The sequence below is a fragment of the Eubalaena glacialis genome, chromosome 9 (genome assembly GCF_028564815.1).
Source record: "Eubalaena glacialis isolate mEubGla1 chromosome 9, mEubGla1.1.hap2.+ XY, whole genome shotgun sequence".
Taxonomy (NCBI): Eukaryota; Metazoa; Chordata; class Mammalia; order Artiodactyla; family Balaenidae; genus Eubalaena; species Eubalaena glacialis.
In genome coordinates, this window is record NC_083724.1 from 21411678 (window position 1) to 21420796 (window position 9119).

Below are 9119 nucleotides of genomic sequence, written 5' to 3' on the forward strand. Positions count from 1 at the left end.
ATTTTTAAAAAACAGACTTCAACAATAAAACCATAGCCTGGTTCTTTGAAAAGACCAATAAAACAGAACTCTGGCAAAACAAAGAAAACTATAAATAAACAAGTTTAGGAAAGAGAAAGATAGCCAAGACACAAAGGTAATTCTTTAAATTATGAGAGAAAACCATTGCAACTTTATTTGTAAATTTGAAAATCTGGGGGGAAATTGATGCTTTTCTAGAAAGTATTATTAAAATTGATACAAGAGTTTAAAATTTTTAATAGATCACTAACCATAGATAAAATACAAAAGGATATAAAAAATCTACCTGACAAAATTACAGAAGACTCAGATAGTTTTAGAGGCCAATTCTATTAGACCTTCAAGAAACAGATAATGCCTAAGTAATTTAAAACTGTTTCAGAACTAGGAAAAAAAACAAAACTGGAAGATTTGTCAGTACTAGATACAAGGCTAGGCAAAGACAAAAATCAGATAAGGTTAGCAACAGAAAACTACAGACCAAAGGTCAAAGATAAAAATAAGAGTAGAAGTTAATGAAATAGAAAACATAGATAAAAGACCTATTAAAAATTTGAGAAAACTAGGCCCACATTCCCCCAGTTTTGCCACATTCCTTTTTTAAAAGAAAAGCTAGAAATGTCTAATTTTTCATATGACGTCTCCCAATTTTTTAATATTGACTATTCATTCAAATTTTTAAAAAATATTATGTAGGCCAAATAAAATATACCTCTGCCCTATAACTAGTTTGAAATCTCTGCTAGACCAATCTGATTTATGAATATAGACACAAACATCCTAAATAAAATATTAGCAAATCAAATCCAGCAGTATATTCATGATACATTCAAATGGTATATATTCCAGGAATGCAAAGACGGCTCAGATTTAATGAACATACTAGTGCAGGGGTTGGCAAACTCTGCCTACAGGCCAATCTGACCAGCCACCTACTTTTGTACAGCAAGTAAGCTAACAGTGGATTTTACAGCTTTTAATGGTTGAAAAAAAATTTTTTTAATTTAAAAAACAGGGTTTTTCTATGGCCATAAAAAATTAATTTTTAAATTAAAAAATGAATGTAAAATATTTACAAAATATATGGCAAATATGTATATATGTACAAAGAAGTCTTACAAATCAGTAAGAAAAAATAATTGTACCGAAGAACATGAATAATCATTGCACAAGAGAGGAAATGTAATTGACTAATACATAAAATACTAGTAACCAGAAAAAGAAAAAAATCATCCCACCATTTGCCTTCAGGAAGTTCAAGCATTTGTATTTACAGATGAGACAACTAAGTTTCAGAGTTGTTAAATGAATCAGGTTGCTAAGGTAGTAAATAAACAGTGGAGAAATAAGAATCCAGCCAAAGAACCACTATAGAATGTCATCTTTCACACTAATCTTCAACTAGTAGTACTAAGACCTCCGTGGCTTCTAACACATTAAAATTCAATTCAACAGATGTTTGCTAAGCTAAGCACCCATGCTGTGCTGAGCCTTCTTACACTGAACACTGAGCGTACAGAAGTGAACAAGATGGAGCTTACAATCTGGTGGAAGATTGGATGAGTGTTACAGTGGAGGAAACATGGCAACCTGCAGAAACACAGATTAGTATCTCACTTAGCCTGGGGATCCGGGCCAACCAAGATGAGAATGGAAGTCAGAGAAGACTTCTCAAAGAAAGTGACCTGAAGGATGATTTAGCCAAGCCAATGAGGTGAAGGAAGGGTTATAGGCAAAAAGAGCAAAACATGCAAAGGCCAGATAATGAGAGAAGCTTATACATTTGAGGAATGGAACAGTGGGACACATGGCAGGGAGGGAGGAATATGCAAGAAGGTAAACATCATACAGGGCTTCACATATTATTAAAAGGAGCTTGGGCTTTATCCTAAATGTAGGGCAGTCGTTGAAAGATTTTGAGCGATCCCAAAAGGTTTTGTGTTTTAGAAAGATCACTCTGGCTAGAGTATTAAAAAATGGATTGGGGGGACTTCCCTGGTGGTGCAGTGGTTAAGAATCCGCCTGCCCTGCTGCCGCGGAGTGGAGACTTCAGAAGCAGCAGAGCTCCTAGTGCCTCCTTGCCTTCCTCAGCTGCCTCCTCCCAAGCCCAAGAGGCCTGTCCCCAGCTCTGCCTGCTGAGTGAAGAAGTGGGCTCGACTGCATTGCCGCTGTATAAAGCATGTGGTTTTAATAGTGTGTGGACAGCTGACAAATTTAATCCTTTTTTGTAATACTTCCTATGTGACATTTCTCTTCCCTTTAGAAACACTGCACATTTTAGCTTTAGGCATGATCTCTTCTGCATTGACTGGACTTCGTAGGGGTGGGGGAGGATCAAGAGGAAGTGGGCAGCCACAGACCCTGAAGGGGGCCGCTTCCATGACTGCTTTATGCAGAAGTCATAACAAATGCTGGTGTCTTTAGCTCCAAATGTGGCAGGAAGGGGGGTGGGGGGGTTGGGGGGAAATCGGGAAGCGCAGGGGGCGGGATCCATAAAAAGCAGTGTGGAGGTGTACAGCCTGAGCCTGACTCCACGCCACCAGATAATTTATGTCGTCAAACTGCTGTTCTTAGTGAGGAGGTATTCAGAATGTCACAGAGGCCAGACCTATGGCCTCCTGGACCCCTGGGCCGGCAGGGCATCTTGGAAGAACAGCGCTTGGTTTGATACCTGCAGCAGAGGAGAGGAAAGCCCAGGGACATAGTGTGAGGAGGTGACCCATCGTGTCCCAGTACATCCGGGACTAACTTTCTGAGCCCCCTATCCAAAGCTGGCTTTATTTCCGTTAACGCTGGTGCTCCCACATCTCATGAGTACACCCTGTGTGTCTGTCTTCTCCTCTTTGCACTTCACTGTCACCCCCCCCGACCCCCCCTCCACCCAGATATGGGGAAGGTCAGCACTGAAAGGGTTAAGCAGCAAGCTTTGGTTCATGGTTTTAATTCCTTGGTAAAGTAAATTAGGCAATGCCAAAGGCTGTGGGTTTGGTCCTTGGAGAAAATGTGGGCCTTATAAGATAGGAGAGTAAATTTTGGAGGGATGGATTATTGATTGATTGATTGATTGATTGATTGATTGCTGTGTTGGGTCTTCGTTGCTGCGTGCGGGCTTTCTCTAGTTACGTTGAGCGGGGGCTGCTCTTCGTACCGGTGTGCGGGCTTCTCACTGCACTGTCTTCTCTTATTGTGGAGCACGGGCTCTAGGCCCACGGGCTTCAGTAGTAGTGGCTTGCGGGCTCTAGAGCGCAGGCTCAGTAGTTGTGGCACATGGGCTTAGTTGCTCCGCGGCATGTGGGATCTTCCCGGACCAGGGCTCGAACCCGTGTTCCCTGCATTGGCAGGCGGATTCTTAACCATTGCGCCACCAGAGAACCCTGGAGGGCTTTATTGAAGAAATAAAAGACATCTTTTGTATCTTTAAAAAAAAAAAAAAAAGGAATCCGGCTGCCAATGCAAGGGACACGGGTTCAAGCCCTGGTCCAGGAAGATCCCACATGCCGCGGAGCAACTAAGCCCGTGCGCCTCAACTACTGAGCCTGCGCTCTAGAGCTCGCAAGCCACAACTACTGAGCCTGAGTGCCACAACTACTGAAGCCCGAGCACCTAGAGCCCATGCTCCGAAACAAGAGAAGCCACAGCAATGAGAAGCCTGCACACCACAACGAAGAGTAGCCCCCGCTTGCCGCAACTAGAGAAAGCCCGCGTGCAGCAACGAAGACCCAACATAGCCAAAAATAATAAATAAATAAATTTTTTTAAAAAATGGATTGGGAAGATGGAGGGTTGGCATGAGGGTTGGAATCCAAAAGTGCTGTTAGGTGAACTCTCTTCCAGTGGCCCAGGTTAAAAAAAAACTAGTGTAGTAGCAGTAGGGATAGAAAAAGGTAGAATCAACAGGACTTGGTGGTTGATTGGAAGGTAAAAGTCAAGAAATCCTGGCTTGAGAAATTAGCTATTCAGAAGTGACCTTTACAGAGATGGAGAACATGAGAGGAAGGGCTGGACTGAGGGGAGACTTGATGAGTTCACCTCTGAGCCTGCTAAGGTTGAGTTACTTACTTGCTGTCCAACTGAATATGTCAAGTGAACTGTTGAATACACTGGACATAAGTTCAGGAAAAAATACTTAGGCTAAAATATAGATTTAGGAATTCCCAGTGAAGCCATGGCATGGATAAAAGAGCCCAAATAGAATGTTTCATGTGAGAAGAAGGCTCAGGAAAGAACCAAGAAGAATACCAACTGAAAAGACAGGCAGAGGAAGAAAGGCTAGAAAGGGAGAAGGAAAGCCAGGCAATGTATTAAGAAAGAGACAATAGTCAACAATCTCAAACACTGTTGAGAGGTCAAGTAGGTTAATAACTGAGAAGTGTCCATTGGATTTAGCAACAAGACAATCATTGTTGACCTTCCATCCCAGAATAAAATGCTGGGAGGCAACAGCTCCACATGAATGAAACTGTACCAAATTCACTCCAAAAGGAAAAATAACCTGGGCTCAAAGCCAGAGAATATTCTTGGGTCAGGTTTTTTTTCTTGTCCTAAATTTAACCAGCTGGAATGTTTTGTTAAGTGGTATTTTTTTCACCCTTGAAATGAAGGATTTGCCTTATAAAAGTATGTATGTCTACAATTCATCTTCAAGGTAAAACACAGTATCTTGGGTTAGTGGTTCTCTACAGGGGCAGGTGCTGGTTGCTGTAAATACCACTGAGAAACTTCAATTTGCCTCAGCTATAGGAGCCTTTGGTGACCTAAATACACAAATAGGGTCTAAGTGGGAACCAAGCAAAAAAAACTCAAGATTTCAAGTAAGCTGAGAGATATTGTTTCAAAATAGAAGAGAACAAAACCTTCACTGCCAGAGGAATGTGAAATAGTAAGTTGAGTCCAATGATAAGGGCCAAAGACTTGACAGAAAAGCTGAGTCACCTGTCTCTTCTAGAATGGCTCAGTTTCCTTGTAGTTATGTTGGAAGCCCTTTTAGCCTCTTCAATAAGCACCCGTTTTCCTGACCTGATAACAATCAGCTTGGTTTGGCATAGTCAAGGGCTCCAGAGGCCCTCAAAAAGTTTTCCAAACTTAAGGAACAATATAAACTTCTGCCTCCTGCCAAGATGGAGTAACATCTTGGGACTGGACCAATCCAGGGACTGGATTTTCCCTCTCACCTGAAACAACTAAAAGACTGGACAAAATATATGAAACAACAGTTTTCAAGATACTGGACATCAAGCAACAAAGGGCGGTGATCCCTGGGAAACAAAACCAGCAAGGTGAGCCCTATGATTGCCGCAGCTCCTTGCCTGGAGAGACCAACTCCAAACCCTCAGTTGAGGAGGTCAGGAGGCCAAGGCAGCTAGAGCTCACAGGATAGAGCATCAGAGAGGAAAGAGCTGCACAGAGAGCTTCAAAGATCTGCAGAGGGTCTCCCTTCAAATCTTCAACTAAGTGCTAATGAGCTCATAGGTGTTAGGAAAGTATCCTGAGGCTGGGGAAGGAGCCACCAAAAAGAACTAGTGGGAATAATCTTTCCCAGGCTCTCACAGGACCAGGATTAGCTCTTATTCTCATCAGCCAGAGTGGAAAGACCTTCTAATTCATGGGGCATTGGGTAGGTACTCAGAAGGGTTTTACCCCAGTTGTGGGGAATAATTAGCCCTAGACTAAATGATGCTCTGTTCTCATCTAAAAAACCCTAAAAGCAAGACCCAAAAAGATCAAAAGCTTTCTAAGTAACCAGTGACAAAGAGAAAAATCTTGAAAGCAGCAAGAAAAAACCACATTATATACAGAGGAACAAAGAAAAGAATGACATTGGACTTACCCGAAATATGTACCTGAAGACAGTGAAGCAACAACTTTAAAGAAAAAAACTGTCAACCTAGAATTCTATACCCAGCAAAAACATCTTTTAAAAATGAAGGCAAAAATAAAGATTTTCTCAGACTTACAAAAGCTGATTGAATTCATCATCGACAAACCTGCACTACAAGAGATGCTAAAGTCTTTCAGGCAGGAGGAAAACAATACCATATGGAAATCTTGATCTACAAAAGGAATGAAGAGAACACCAGAAATGGTAACTATGTGGGTACATATAAAAGAGGGTTTTTTCCTATTATTTAAATCTCTTTAAAAGAACACTATAGATGGACCTAGAGACTGTCATACAGAGTGAAGTAAGACAGAAAGAGAAAAACAAATACCGTATGCTAACACATATATGGAATCTAAAAAAAAAAATGGTTCTGAAGAACCTAGGGGCAGGACAGGAATAAAGACACAGACGTAGAGAATGGACCTGAGGACATGGGGAGGGGGACGGGTAAGCTGGGACGAAGTGAGAGAGTGGCACTGACATATATATACTACCAAATGTAGAATAGATAGCTAGTGGGAAGCAGCCGCATAGCACAGGGAGATCAGCTCGGTGTTTTGTGTCCACCTGGAGGGGTGGGATAGGGAGGGTGGGAGGGAGGGAGATATGGGGGTACATGTATAGCTGATTCAATTTGTTATACAGCAGAAACTAACACACCATTGTAAAGCAATTATACTCCAATAAAGATGTTTAAAAAAATAAATAAAGTGAATCAAAACCATTACTGTTCTTATGCTGCAAAAAATTTAAAAAATTTTTTAAATTAGAAATAAAAAAAAATAAAAGAACACTATAACTAGGATAATAAATGATTAACTAAAAAAAACACCCAGAGGGCTTCCCTGGTGGCGCAGTGGTTAAGAATCTACCTGCCAATGCAGGGGACAAGGGTTCGAGCCCTGGTCCAGGAAGATCCCACATGCTGCGGAGCAACTGGGCCCGTGCACCACAACTACTGAGTCTGCACTCTAGAGCCCGCATGCCACAACTACTGAGCCCACACGCCTAGAGCCTGTGCTCCACAACAAGAGAGGCCACGGCAATGAGAAGCCCACACAATGCAACGAAGAGTAGCCCCGCTCGGTGCAACAAGAGAAAGCCTGCGCGCAGCAATGAAGACCCAATGCAGCCAAAAATAAAATAAATTAAAACAAAAAAAAACACCCAGAGCTCCCTGCATCCTGGAATAAATTGTTATATGTTGCCTTGTCTAAATTCTGATGAGGTAATTGCAAGAAGCAAACTCCAGGGAAGCTATTAGCAACTTAGCATTTGCAGTCAGGTGGGAATGTGGATTCTACTTATGGAAGAAAATAATATGGATATATTTAGTATAAAATGCAACCACCACAGCTGAGATCTGTGGCTCAGATGGATGACACTCAAGCTTGAATATAAAGCTTATGTAGACCAAAGCCTTTTTCTGGATCAATGTAATGTGATGATGAACTGTCTTCCAGTGGACAGTAGCAGATCATACAGGGACAGAGGTCATGGCATCTAGAGATCCCAAACATTCTCCAAGGGAATTTCCTTGGGAACTAGGGAATATATCTAGGTTGGTTTTACTGGAACTGTAACTGAGAGGAGTGACACGTATTCCTTTTGCTTCCAGATTCTTACCAATCACTCTTGGACCCCTTTTTCTGCTCCCACCACTTACTGAAACTGTTCACTCAGAGGTCATCATTGACTTCCATATTCTGAATATCATTTGCCTCTTCTCGGTCCTCATCCCCCTTGCCTTAGTTTTCCTCCCACTTCTCTGAAAATTCCTCTATTTTATGGCTCTTCCTGCCTCCTAGTGAGAGTATGCTACCCAGTTGTGCCCTTCAGTCTCTCTCCTTCCTCAATATTCTCCCCCTCTGAGATCTCATCCACTCCTATTTTTACTCTCAGCTACCTGTTCTGATCTGACTCCTGGATCTCTCTGCAACGCCAGGGCCCAGGGCCACCTCTGCTTTGACACACTAACCAAAAATCTCCTTCCTCTCTGCACCCACCCTCTCCCCGACAGCTCACCTAGACTGTAGCCCTAATTGTCTGCTTTCATATGTTTCTACCCAGCTAACTGTGAACAACTCTAATGCAGTGACTGAGATGTGTCTTCTTAGTAGCTGCTACTGCCCAGCCTAGTCTGGCACACATTTTAAAAAGGCAAATCTTGCCAGGGAATTCAGATCTAAATCAGCATATAAAGCATAGACTGTGAATAGTCAAAATTACCCTCAAATAAGCCCTCAGTCACCCATAAAATGCACATGGTATTGTGAATCAAAAGGGGAACGGCAAATTCACCTTCTCCGTCTTGCACTCCCTCCCGGATGTATTTTCACTGAGTGCAGAGCCAGAACAGCCCCCACCAGCTGCATTATAGTCTGTCACTCCCTCGCACTTGTGCTTCATGTTTTAGCCCCACACACTGACTGAATTTCCGTAAGTGAAAAGCATAGATAGCTAGAACTCCACTGAAAGGTTTGATGAACGAATTCCTTTATCTTCCCTTAAACTGGTTCTTCCTTATAACTTCACAATTTCTGATGACAGCACCTCACTGTCAGGCTGAAAATTCTTTGACTCCTCCCTCTCCCTCACTCTTTCTTTCCACTTTCCAGTTTCTTAATTCTTCCTCTGCACAACTTCCCTTTGTCTCCATTCTTATTGCCACGTACATGATCCAAGCCCTGGTCACCTCCCACCTTGACTTCTATGACAGCCTCCTATGACACAGAGCTGATCTCTCTCCAATTCTTGTTTCACTGCCATTAGATTAACATTTTCTAAAGCACTAATTTAGTTCTATCACTCCTCTGTTCAAAAGCCATCAGTGTTATCAGATAGAGTCCACTCTCTCCAGGCTGGCATTCAAGGCCCTAAACTATCTAGTCACAAGTCATCTCCAGTCCTACATTCTACTCTTCCCAGACAGGAACACTACACCCCCTGCCTATCCCCCAAACTTTTCCCACTTCCCTCTACCTAAAGGCCACCTCCACAAACATCTCCACTTGCCAAAACTTAATTCAGCCTCAGATGGTAGCACCCAAAGTACCCCTTCCTTCTTACCACTATAGCTCCTTCTTTGTACCACACAGCTCACACTGCCACATTAAATGTACCCCAAAGGAGGAGATACGTCACTGTGTTTTTTATTCATTCACTCATTCAGCATATGTTATTGAGCATTTACAATGTGCCAGGCAGTCAACCAGGT

General features: G+C 42.4%; 1 pseudogene; it reads left to right on the top strand.

Annotated features, from left to right (window-relative positions):
* The first annotated feature begins 1847 nt into the window (after positions 1–1847).
* Positions 1848–8631, top strand: LOC133097281 (uncharacterized; annotated as a pseudogene).
* The last annotated feature ends 488 nt before the right edge of the window (positions 8632–9119 follow it).